The sequence below is a fragment of the Microtus oregoni genome, unplaced genomic scaffold (assembly GCF_018167655.1).
Source record: "Microtus oregoni isolate MIOR12 unplaced genomic scaffold, Mior012 000009F_ref0000495, whole genome shotgun sequence".
In the NCBI taxonomy this organism is placed as follows: domain Eukaryota; kingdom Metazoa; phylum Chordata; class Mammalia; order Rodentia; family Cricetidae; genus Microtus; species Microtus oregoni.
This window is the reverse complement of record NW_024543068.1, coordinates 51,693,883-51,706,221: the sequence shown is the minus strand read 5'-3', so window position 1 is coordinate 51,706,221 and position 12,339 is coordinate 51,693,883. Positions and strand designations below refer to the sequence as shown.

General features: G+C 39.0%; 1 protein-coding gene across 9 annotated transcripts in view; it reads left to right on the top strand.

Annotated features, from left to right (window-relative positions):
* The first annotated feature begins 1,266 nt into the window (after positions 1-1,266).
* Positions 1,267-12,339, top strand: part of Dgkb (diacylglycerol kinase beta) — a 600,883-nt gene continuing 589,810 nt past the window's right edge. For 6 of the 9 annotated variants that reach the window (XM_041658351.1, XM_041658358.1, XM_041658357.1 and 3 more), the window contains exon 1: positions 1,502-1,891. The gene's annotated coding sequence lies outside the window, so the exon portion shown is untranslated. Of the gene's footprint in view, positions 1,356-1,501; positions 1,892-12,339 lie in introns of those variants that run through there. The other 3 variants (XM_041658354.1, XM_041658352.1, XM_041658353.1) reach the window with 3 other exon arrangements.

Here is a 12,339-nt window from a genome sequence, read left to right as displayed (position 1 = left end):
TGCTCATTAATTAGTCATTGTTTACTTAAAGGCTGTAATTTTTCTTACATGAACAAATCAAGAGAAAATAAGTAATTCTTCAGGCTTTTGGGTTTTTTTTGGATTTGTTAAATTTCTAGGGTTTGACTCTTTTTCATATTTCTATTCATCTTGTATAACCTTGATTAAACAAGCCTTATGATTGGGAATAAATATGGCAGATAAGAAAAGGTATTCATAGCAAGGCAGAAATAATTAAGGACATGCATTACAAATAAAATTTAAAAGATTTTAAGTTATTTTTAGCTCAGACAACTGAAAGCTAATGAAAGAGTAAAAGTACGGTTCATTAAAGGTGTGTGTCTGTGATTTATTATTTCCAGTCTATTCAAAAACAACAATACGAACACAGCTATTACTAGATCAAATGTTAGACATTAAGATGCTGCTAATCATTTGAGAGGATGCGGCTATCTATAATTCCTGCTGGTTAGCAGGTTTTCTGTACTGTATGTTGGAGATAAGTAGGGGCAGAGAGTGAGTAACCCACGAGAGAGAGCGTGCATCCACAGGAATAACAGGTGGGCTTGCCAGTTTGCATCTGACAAACAGGTGCCACTATATTGAAATATTGAAACGGTGGCTGTCCTGCGAAGAGGCTGAGAACCTTTATAACACAGTCATCCTTACAACCCTCACTGGAGGACCTGACAGACACCGTAATTGCTACCAGGTATTGCACACACTGGATCATGTAACTTCACGTTATGTTTTTTATTACCCAATAAATTACTTTTAGCACATGACTCAAAAACCATCATTATCTACATCCTGATTGGTTACAACTGTATACCATTATTCTTTCTCATCAGCTGCCTTTGTAGGTGATCCTCACCCATCTCCCATTTACCTGCTCACAGTGGCCAAGTAGAAAGGAGCAATCGAGAGAGTAGCACTCAGAGTATATACTTTAGTAACAACGAGAGGGGAAACAGGCATCAGATTTCTGGTGGAGGGAAAAATGTACAGGAGATGACAGCGATTGCAGCCAATCCAGCTAAAAGTCTCAATAACAACTACTAATGCCTGCATTCTCTCCCCCACTGTCTGATCATAACTCAGCCCGCAGTTAAACAGCTGGGAAGCCCTGTCTCCCTGTCTTATTTTCCCCCTGTGCTCCAAACCGCTATAGTAGCAGCAGCAGCCTCAGCAGGGCTGTAAGCTTGCAGCCACGCAAACCGCCGCCTCACCACCACACACACACACACACACACACACACACACACACACATTGCACACACTTCCCGAATCAACGCGTTCTCACACAAATCCTGGACCAAGAGAGATGAGAGAAGAGCATTAGACACGGACAACAGGTATTTCTTCTCTGATAAATTCAGTTTCATTCCTCATTGGCTTAGTGGTTTCATAAGGAAACAAGCCTTTGCAATACCTAGCCTGTGCGAAAGACCGGAGGACTGGAGGTGGCCTCGGCAGAGGAGGGTGAAGTGGGAGGAGTGAGATGTGGGAAGAGGAGATGCCAAAATTGACTTTCAGGCTCCGGAAGCCTACAGCTCTCATCCTCCGCTGTTTTTGAGTTGCAAATGATCTGGGAGTGGTGGGTTGCAGGCAGCCCGTGACATTGCCTGGAAGAAGACTTCCATCTTTCAGTCACTAGTTCCAACGGGCCGTGTGTTCTGGAAGGGGGTGGCAGTCGGGAGGAGGATGCTCTGAGCAGAGTTCTTGAAGCTCCGCTCTTGGGGGAAGCCGGGCTGTGTGGGAGCCTTCTGACGGAGCGGAGAGCGTGTGAATTGGAAAGGATCCTGAGAGCTGGCTGGTCCCAGTTCCTCTCCGGAAAAGCTGTCGCTCTCGCTTCAGAGATGCGCCTCGCCTTCGCCTGCATCACGCTGCAGTAAGTTCAACTCAGCACGGTTGGTTGGCAGTTTGAGTGGCCTCTGGGTATGTGGTGCGGGGGAAGGGAAGCTGAGAAGAAATGGCGAGGAAAGTTAGGGAAGCAGAGCTTCGGATTCTCCATGCAAATCTGAAAGCATTTTGTCCCTCACTCCTGTGTGAGTTATTAGTCGCCTTACTGTTTTCTGCAGCAAGGGACCTAATGTTAGGTGAGTCCGGCAAAGTGCTCAGTTCATTGGGATTATAGGCAAGGAGACTAGCGAGCGAGTATGATCCCCTGAAAGTTACTGATGAGATGGCAGGTTGCCTGTGGGGGCGGGTGGAGAGGAATCATAGAAGTCGGCTTCGATTTTTAAATGCCCCAATTGCCCTAAATTTCATTTCAGATTCATGTGCTAATTTGTAAACAAGCAAACAAAACAAGCGTGTCTTTTATTTACTTTTACAATATTAAAATTAAACGTGAACTTCATCTATAGCTGGCTTCTTGGTGACCGTCTGGGCAACACTGATGATATGATAAACATTCAAATTCTTTCCAGTGGGTGGGGTGGAGTCTTCCAGGTTCTCACTGTCTACAATTATCTCCACTGCCTAACCACTATGGTTTGAAGTCTTCGTGATTTCAAAGGGATGATTTTCACATAGATGTCATTGTACTTCTCTACTTAGCAGAACTGTGTTCACGGGCAGAAGGAAACCAAGGCTTAAGAACTTTCAAAAACAAATCCAGCCTGTTTGTTCAAAGTGTAGATAACCAACTCTTAAAAATAGGTCAGCCAGGGCTAGCCCATTGTAAAGCAAATTACCAAGTAAACAAGATGTTGGCAGGACACAAAAGGTCTGTTCTAAAAGGGGAACTAATTAATTTAAAACAGTTGGGATTATCTGGCCAGCTTCACTCTCACGGACCCCCTTCCCCAATTTTTAAACCACAGAAGCAATCAGAAAAGAGAACTAAAATAATCTTTTAATTAGAAAGGAAGCTGTAGACTTAACTGGAGGATCACTGGAGAAACGACTGTTTCACTATATTTTACTCTAAGGAAGCCTACAGTTATGGCAGAAGTTGCCTAAAACAGGCTCCAGGAATCCAGGATCTTCGAAAGAGCACTTGTACAAACACTACCATAGGTTTGACAGGTCAAAGTGGTTTCAAACTTTGGAGGCAAATTCTGCGGGCAGACGTGTTTACACCTGTCACCCTAACCGGCTCTGAAACAGGGGGATGTTCATAAATTTGAGGCTAGACAGAGTTACACAGAAAACTCAAGATTATGGCCTGAGACACTGTCTAAAAACAAGAAAGAGAGAAGACGTTAAGATTAACAATTGCTGTGAAATGCAATATAATTCTGAAATCCTCTGTCACATGAAAAGTGGAAATTCAGGACTGCATTTAGTCAGCCATTTTAGTTTAAAATTTTCTGACTGTGCCTAAGCTATCCAATCTGCTGCTTTACTCCAAACAAGACAAGACAAGGAGGCACTGGAGTTGTTTGCCTAATCGTCCACTCCTCTCGGAAATCTCTAGATATAACAGGTAACTTAGTGTTGGGGCCATTTTTGTTGTTGGGATACCCATTCATTTTAGGCAACCATTCTGCCTATAAAAAATTTTACCTGCATAATCCCTAACTGTAACTCTGTGAATCATTGAGTCACATGTGATCTAGGGAATGTGTTTGTCATGTGAGCCTGGGTAAACATTTTACACAGTGATGATAAAGTGGAGGGGGGAGGGCAGGGGAGAAAGCATCCATACACAATCTGTAAGAGGATGCTGCTGTGAGTTTCCAAACAGTTCCACACTAACTACTCTAGAGACACTGGGTACCTGAAGTCAGCCATTTATCCAACTGAAGGGAAAACAGGCTAAGAACTCAGCTGTTTATCAAGATTTCTTCAAAGACAGGAGTCAAGTTGTAACAATGTGTTTCCTTCAGACTTCATGGTGATGTCATATTGCAAGAAGTCTAGGAGCTGTATCTGGGAAGAGGATTGTCAGATTACTTTGCAGCGAAGTTATTTTCATGTTTAAACCATTAGTGCAATTTGTTGGGACCGCGTCTGAACTAGGCAAGGAATTTCTGACTCACGCTTCCCTTTGAATGCTATTGACAGAAATAGCCATAGTCAGAAATCTCAAAGTTAGTACCTGTTCTCTGAATCTAAACCTATCTATTAATAATGACTGAGGTTTTGCACAGGCTTAGAGAAGCCGTTTGAATATCATCCTTTCCTGGCTGGCTTCAGGATCAGAGCTGTATTTGTATATGCATGGCAGCTACAGAATTCCCTTAGGAGTGTTATCTCTAGCCAGGTGCACCTGCGCAGAGGAGGCTTCAGGCAGAGCTGGGAAGAAGATTCTCCCCATTTCTGTAGACTTTTTTTTCTCTCATGAAACACTGACATGAAATTTAATCCCAAGGAACAGTTCTGTGTACGTGTCCATCACTGGGTATTAGAAGGAAGTAGACTCAAGTGCTTGAAAACCTCTTGGGTTATTACCAAAAATGGTTTCTCACCACACAAAGAATGAGCAATTGCCAATTATTACAAGCTTAGTAACTGCAGGTGAAGCCCTTTGAATACATTGTCTTATTTATGGTACAAAAGCTATAGGAGAAAGGTATTTTCTAATATTTACAATAAATATGACCCAAGATTAAATTTAGAAACCTGTTCTCTTTGGATCAATCCCTTCCCCAGCCTAGAGATAGTAGGGAGGGCCTTGGACCTTCCCCAAAGTGATGTCCCATACCTTCTCTAGGAGTAGATAGGGGTGGGGTGGGGTAGGTGAAGATTGAGAGAAAGAGAGGAAGTGGGAACTGGGATTGGTTGTAGAATGAAAAGAATAGAAAGTTTTCCTTAGGGGAGAAAGAGAGAGAGAGAGAGAGAGAGAGAGAGAGAGAGAGAGAGAGAATATATTACAGAAAATATAGTTGGCAAATGGTAGCCTAGGGTAGCCTCAGGCTCCTAGTCACTTTGCTACCTGTTTTATTAGGGTATTCATAGACCACCATAGATCGGGTGGTCTAAGTGCATCATTTTTGTAGGCACAATTGTTTGAAAGTACTTGAGAAATCATACTAGGTAAGAGAGATTGCCTTGCTCTCTTTCTAGTCAAGATAGAAATGATGAAAACTGGAATCTAAATTGACCCCAAGTCCAAACCTTGGCATAGATAGCCATTATTCCAATTTCTGGCTTTACTAACTCTGGAAACAAAACTGGGGTTGGTGCCAGGAGAAAAGATGATGTGTCTAATATGGAAGGAAATACTGTGAAGGTTCTGAGAAGGAAGGGACTCCACGGGAGGGTGCTGCAAAATGATGCATACCTGTTCTTTGGGATGTGTTTGAGGTAGAGACCTTGAAAGTCAAGGTTAAAGCAGAGACTCAAACATTTCCTATTAAGTTTGGTTATAAAATTAGATTAGGTTTACCCTTGTATAATCCTTACATATTTTTTTAAAAAAGAAAATAAAAGATAAAGAAATATGGTAGAAAAGGGCCAGATGAAGAGATAAAGCCCTGCAAGGAAACACCACTGGTTCTTGCATAATCATTTCCTGAAATTTTGCCAGGAAAGCTAAAGACTGACTTTAACTAGTGAGGTTTAAATCACAATGGTCCATGTAGGTACATTGTCAGGTGTGAAGGAGCCTAACCGGATAAATGCCACTGATCTTCTTATTAATGAAGACAAACACTAACAAGAATAAAATAGTAACTTTATAGGCTTAGAGCCAAACAATATTTTAGGATTGGTCTTTCTCAGCATGCTAAATTTAAACATCAGAATTTTATTTTTCTTTGAGTATTATCTGAGTCAACAACATGAAATAAAGGGGTTGCCCTTTAACAGGAAGTTTACATTGCATTGCAAATTTAAAACACTGTGTTCTTGACTCAGTTATTTTTGCCTGACAGCTGCTAATCATCAGCCAATCCCTCTAAATACAAGGGACAAAAGCTATGAACTTAAAATCAGAAGATAAAGGAATGTGCTCTAAAATGGGTCCATGCTACAGAGTGATGAAGGAGGTGTGCAAACACATATTCTTGGTCTCAAGTCATTCGTCAGTTCTAACCTTTCTTGTTGTGGGTGGAAGCAGAGCATTGAGGGCTGACTTTTAAATAATTATTAACATTAGCTCACTTCCTCATTGCCTGACACTCTCTTATGGCTTAAAGATAATGCCAGCAGAGTTTATGGAGTGTTTGCTACATGACAGTGCTTTTACAAACATAATACATCTAATCTTGACAATTACCTTAACTTGACCATCTTTCTCATAGTCTTCCTGTTATATAAAAGAGAAAACTGAAGAATGACAGGGTCAAGTGACTTTTTCCAAATTTATTTATTGACACCCAAACTTCTCCGGGCTTTCCTGCACACTGAAGTGTTTCCCTTTAAGGTATATTTTTATGCTGTGAATTTCTACTCTAGTATCAGTCATCTTGGGGACTCTTTCTGGTTCTAACCATTCATTGGTCCTACCATCTCTGCTGTTATTCCAACTTGTGCTTTCCTTGATGGAAAAGGTGAACATTTTCTGGTTTCTGTACTTTGGATGGAAACCAATGCCTATTGGTTTAATTTTGAAACATCAGTGCTTGCAGAACACAGTTTTGGAGCATAGTAAGTACTTGATCCGATCAAAGGAATTCAACCCCTTGAAAAACAAGGAGACTACTTCTGTGATGATTAGAATCAACATCCTTCTCAACAAAGAAAGAAATTGTATTTCAAAAGCAAGTTTAAAGTCTTGAGCCAAAGTACTACTGAGATAGGGAGAACTCATAAAAATGTTATAAATTCATTCAAAATACATTTGCTACTCTCTATAGTTTAGGTTGTGAATCTATTATGCAAAATTCTTGGGACCAAAAATGTGTTTTAGGTTTTTTTTTTTTTTTTGATTGGGGGTATTACTTGACATCAGTATTATATCTTGGGAGATAAGAGTCACATCAAAGCACAAAGTTATTTTTTATGTGCAATTTGTACAAGTAGCATGAAAATTAGTTTACATGGTATTTTCTGTATGATTGTATTTTGACTTTTATGTGTTATTTGAAGTTAGCTGTGGAATTCTTTATTTTATGTCTCTACTTAGAAAGACTTAATTTAGGAGTATTTCATGTTTCTGCAGGGGATACATTTAATATGGCAAATGTATGTATTATTTCCAAAACAAAAATATAAATATTCATTAATATCTTATTTTTAGGGTTGAAATAATAATTCATCTTTAGACAGAAAATAAAAACAAATGTCAGAATAAGATAAATGTCAAATGTTTGTCACTTGAAATAGAAAAGAACAATTCATCGTAACAGTATGTTAGAATTCATTCATTTGGAGAGAGGTTCTCAAATAGCCCAAGCTGGTCTCAAACTCATTATGTAGTTGATTATGACATTAAATGTCTGATATTCCTCACAATACTTTTCTACAACTTGGCATTTTATGTGTGTGCTACCACATCTGACTTGATTTGATGCTGAGAATCAAATCCAGGGCTTCTTACAGAGTATCAAGCATTCTACTAATTGAGCTACCTCCACAGTTTGAAAAAAAAATTGTGAGAATGTTTTATATCTTATTTCTATTGAAGAAAAAAATGTTACACAGTTTTAATTTAACCATGACTACCTATGATTTAGTTATGTCTGCAAGTAACCTTTGTATTCTTCCTAATCACCAAAGATGAACCATAGTTAACAGACAGAAAAATCAGTCTTCAATCTGCCTTCCAAAGAAGTGTGTTCACTTCCTGTAATAATTTAACTTCTACTTTTAATGAGGTTATTGTAAATTTTTCTTTACATTTTTAAATTTCACGACTATGTGAATTGGCCATAGCATGTGACTTTTTGTTGCAAGGAACCACTCCTTTGTCCCTGCTGCCCAGAACCACAGAACCGAAATAACCTCACAGAAATTGTATTAATTAAATCACTGCTTGGCCCATTAGCTTTAGCTTCTTTTTCGCTAACTCTTACATCTTAATTTAACCCCTTTCTATTAATCTGTATATCACCATGATGTCTTGACCTACCAGCCCAGTTTCAGCACGTCTATCTGAGGCAGCAGATTCATGGTGTCTCCTGACTTCACCCTTCTTTCTCCAAGCATTCAGTACAGTCCTCCCTGCCTACCTAAGTTCTGCCCTATCAACAGGCCAAGGCAGTTTCTTTAATCATTTATGGTAATCACAGCACACAGAGGGGACTCCCACATCAACTTTTCAAATAGAAGACTTGTTTAACAGTACCTTCTGAGGTCAAATCATTTATTTTATTCTTTCTTCTAATCCCCATAAATCAGTTATCACATAAGAATGTAAATCAGTAGGAGGACAAGTGGGAAGAAAAGTGTGTTAGCTATTTAAATTCTTTGGTGTTTTATTAACTGAGTAATCACAGCATGATGCTTCCCCTAGCAAGGCAGCTGGACCTTGCTTCATAATTTATTTCCTTTGCCTTTCGACAACTCCACATTTTGATTGTTCATGATGAGATAGAAATATAGATAGCAATTAGGAAAAATATCAACCGCACACAAAATTGCTCAATATACAGACTCTAATTTGAATTTTGTTTCATTTACTTCTTATGTATTGTGAAATACTGCTAAAAAGCTTTTATCTGCTTTCAAAATACCTGCCAGGACTCAAATCCTTAATACTTGATTAAACTTGAGTCTATTGTTTAAAATGTTGTGGCTTAGATTTCTTATAAATAAGGCATAATGAAAACTAACATCTATTTCATATAAATACATGCTTTAGCCATATATATTGAGGTCTTAGAAAATAAAATTCATAATAAATATTAAAAGATACGGTACTATGGAGGTGACTCGGGAGCAAAAGTGCTGTCATTTCAGCTCCAAGGCCTGAGTTTGGATCCCTGAACCCACATGTAAGCCAGCTATGGTGCGTCGCCTCAGTAACTCCAGTTACTCTCTTTGGGTGCCAGAGACAATAGCGTCAAGAGCTCACTGGCCAGGCATTCTAGCGGAATCACTTAAGTCTAGATTAAAAAAGAAAGAGAAAGTTGAAAAATAAAAAGGTGGAGAGCAATAGAGGAAGTCGCCCGAGGTCCTTTCTGGCTTCCATACCCACACAGATGTGCACAAGCATATACCACACAGATTTATTGCACACATATGTGAGTACACACCCGCATACACATCCATCCAGACACACGTGTGCATGAACACGCACACATGCACACATTCACACATTAACTATTTCTAGCGCCAGATGACTTGGAACCTTATTTCATGTTTATTAAGAAAAATGTTCTGAGGGGACTCTAAATGTAGACAGTCCTTATTTTTGCTTTATATTAATGAAATTACTTAGGAATACTTATAAAGTTACTTATTATTTTAAGCTTTCTTTCTGTATTATCTTCATTATTATTTTACCAAAACAGATTTTCCTGGATTGTTTAAAAAGAGGTAACTGCTAATATAGATAAATCAAAAATAAATTTAAAACTCCCCAAGAAAGGCAGATGACAAAATTAAAACTCAGAAAATTTTAACTTTTTTTTATACCATTTCTAATACCACAATGAGAGGTCTTTCATTTTTCTTTCTGACAATCTGAAAACATGGTCATAGCATCCATTTGTACTAATCAACATAGAGCAATACAGGTAGCATTCTGCTTTTCTCTGTTTTTTGCCTATGTGAACCTCTTGGGTGAGGAAATCTATTGTTGCCTAGATAGTCAGCCTTTGAGTTATATGAACCACGAGGGATGGAGAAACCATCACAGAATCTTTTACCTAAAGACGGGACATAAAGCAGGAAAGATGAGTTTGTGGTTTGTTCAGCACCTTGTTTTGCTGACACAGAGAACACAAGGAAGTGCTTCTTCCTTGGCTTTTCACCAAGGCTTCCCTTTGCTGGCTAATGAAAAGAGGTAGAGCTGGAGAGCTCTCACTTGCCGTGCCTTTCCTCAAGTGAAATTTGGATTCTATAACCAATAGCCAGATACCTGTGGGAAGTTTAAGTGTCATGGATATACAGCTACTTAAGACTGTCACCTCAAATGAGTAACTGCAGTGACTGGAAGGATTCAAGGATAACATACCTAATAATGAGCCAACAAGTGATTTACTCTTATAGTCGTACTTTGATAGGAATCAAGGGCTGACACAACAGGAGAGCCAAGCTGCAAGGAAGAACTGGTGCAAGAACCATTAGTCTCCTTCTCTCAGTCCCACTTGCCCTACTTTGTTTATTACAGCTCTAGTCTATATAGTTTACTGTGAGAATGGGAGATAAGAGTGAGTTCAGGGATTATACCTACCCTGATGGAACCCTTTAGAGCCAGGCTTATGTATTCTCGGTTAACCCCATTCTCAGAATGATTGAACACAATGCTTTCATTCAGTCAAAACCATGACTCCCACGTTACCTTTTCTTTTCCCTTCATATTACAGAATAATTCAGCATTGGGCAGCTTTGAGAGAATAGAAAAACACAAGTACTTAATGTTGCTTAGTAACTTCTCTCATCTGTCATTTTGGGCTGCACATTAACAACTGTGACTTCCCCACACTTGTCCCAAATTACTAGAATCAAGGCAGCGCACACAAGCTGATGAGTCACTTCGCTATCCTGTTGTTCTTAATAAGAGATCTGAATACCGGGATGGGTGTTCTATTGTTACATAAGGTTGTTTGTCGCAACGTATGTTAGAACTTTCTCTTTGCCAAGGAAAAGCCCCTGTTAGCAAAGACATAGCATAGAAGCTGTGCAGAGAACAATGTTATTTCTTTAAAGGAGTGTTTCTCAAACGGTGAGTCACATCCCCTCTGGGATAGAAGAACCCTTCTGCAGGGTTCAACTAAAACCATTGGAAAACACAGATATGGCATTAAATTCATAACAGAATCAAAATTAGAGTTATGAAGATGCTCCATGGTTGGGGGACACTAAAGCCTGAGAAACTGTGTTAAAAGGTCACAGCATTAGGAAAGTCTCTGGTTTGGAATGTGTGCTATACAAACCCACAGACTCTTATTCCAGCAACAACATGTGAAGGCTTGGATCTTCATTAGGAAATCTTGTATCTGATGATGTGGTTTTCATCCATACTACCTGGATGCCTACTTGGTGAAACGTTCGATACTTAACATACAGATTTTATCTGTATAAGGATACTTAAAAATAAAATACTTTAAATTTGACTATAGTGTAATTATTTTTATGATCTAACCAATGGCCATTGATTCTTAACATTAGCGACAGTGTTAAACAAATCCAAGTATTTGTTATATTTGTTGCAATTTTCATTTCTTAACAGCACCATGTTGATCAGAATTTTTTTCCAATAAGAAATACCAAAGGCACATTGAAATAGTTCTTCAGATACAGTATGCAGCAGAGATTTAAAAAGAAATTTCCTCAGTGTTATTTAATCACAGAATACCCATTCCGAGAACATCTATTAAAATGTCTTTGAAATTGGAACACAGTTAGGAAACACTGATCTATTACCACTCAATTATTCATTTAAAATATTTTAGCACCTACCATACATCAGAATAGATGTCTCTGGAAACAAAATTGTAACTGTAACCTGACCTTCACACTATGGAGCTCCTAAATCGGGATGTGAAAGGAGATATATGGGTGTCGAAATTAGAATGCCTCAAGCCATGTGTAGTGATGCGTCCAAGGACCTGTAGTATAGGAGTCAAGGACAGAGAAGATCGACAAACTAGTCAGATTCTTATAATCTGAATTGGGTCTTGAGGAGGGACTATGAATTCATTTAAAATAGGACAAGGACACGTACAAAGAAATGCTAGAGATCATGCATTTCCTTGTGAATAGCAGCATTTCTGTCATTAAGGCAAGCATAACTCTTCAGTGAGTAGTGACCTTTAATGAACAAAGAGATGAGAATAGCAAACCACAACAGAGAAATTTATTTGTTTATGTGGTTGGTAATTGAAACATTTGACAGAGATCAGAATATCTGGGAAGCTATTAGAGCGAATAAAGATAATATTAAGAAATAATTTCGTAGATTTTAATATCTTTGTAGTAGGCTGTCTTGCAAAGAGTGAAAATGTGTTGTCCCAGAGATGAAAGACCACACCAGAAATTAGTGGGATTAAAGGCCAGGTAGCAGTGACCTATCATAGTAGGGAAGTGATTGTCTCTGTTGGGTGTTATCGAGAGCTGGGCGAGACAGGGCTGGAAAAAGTGCCAGTCAGATTTGAACAGGGTGTCTCCTGCTGCTGTAGAGGTGTAAAGTCACAGGGTGGAAATCAAAGCCAGATGACATGTGCTGTGTGAGTAGGAGTCCAGGAGAAAGAAGCTATGAGTCATGCTGAAAGTCTATCCATGAAAGGCTGAAGAAAGACAGAGCTGTTTCCTGAGAATAAGTGGGTTTGCAGAAACTTT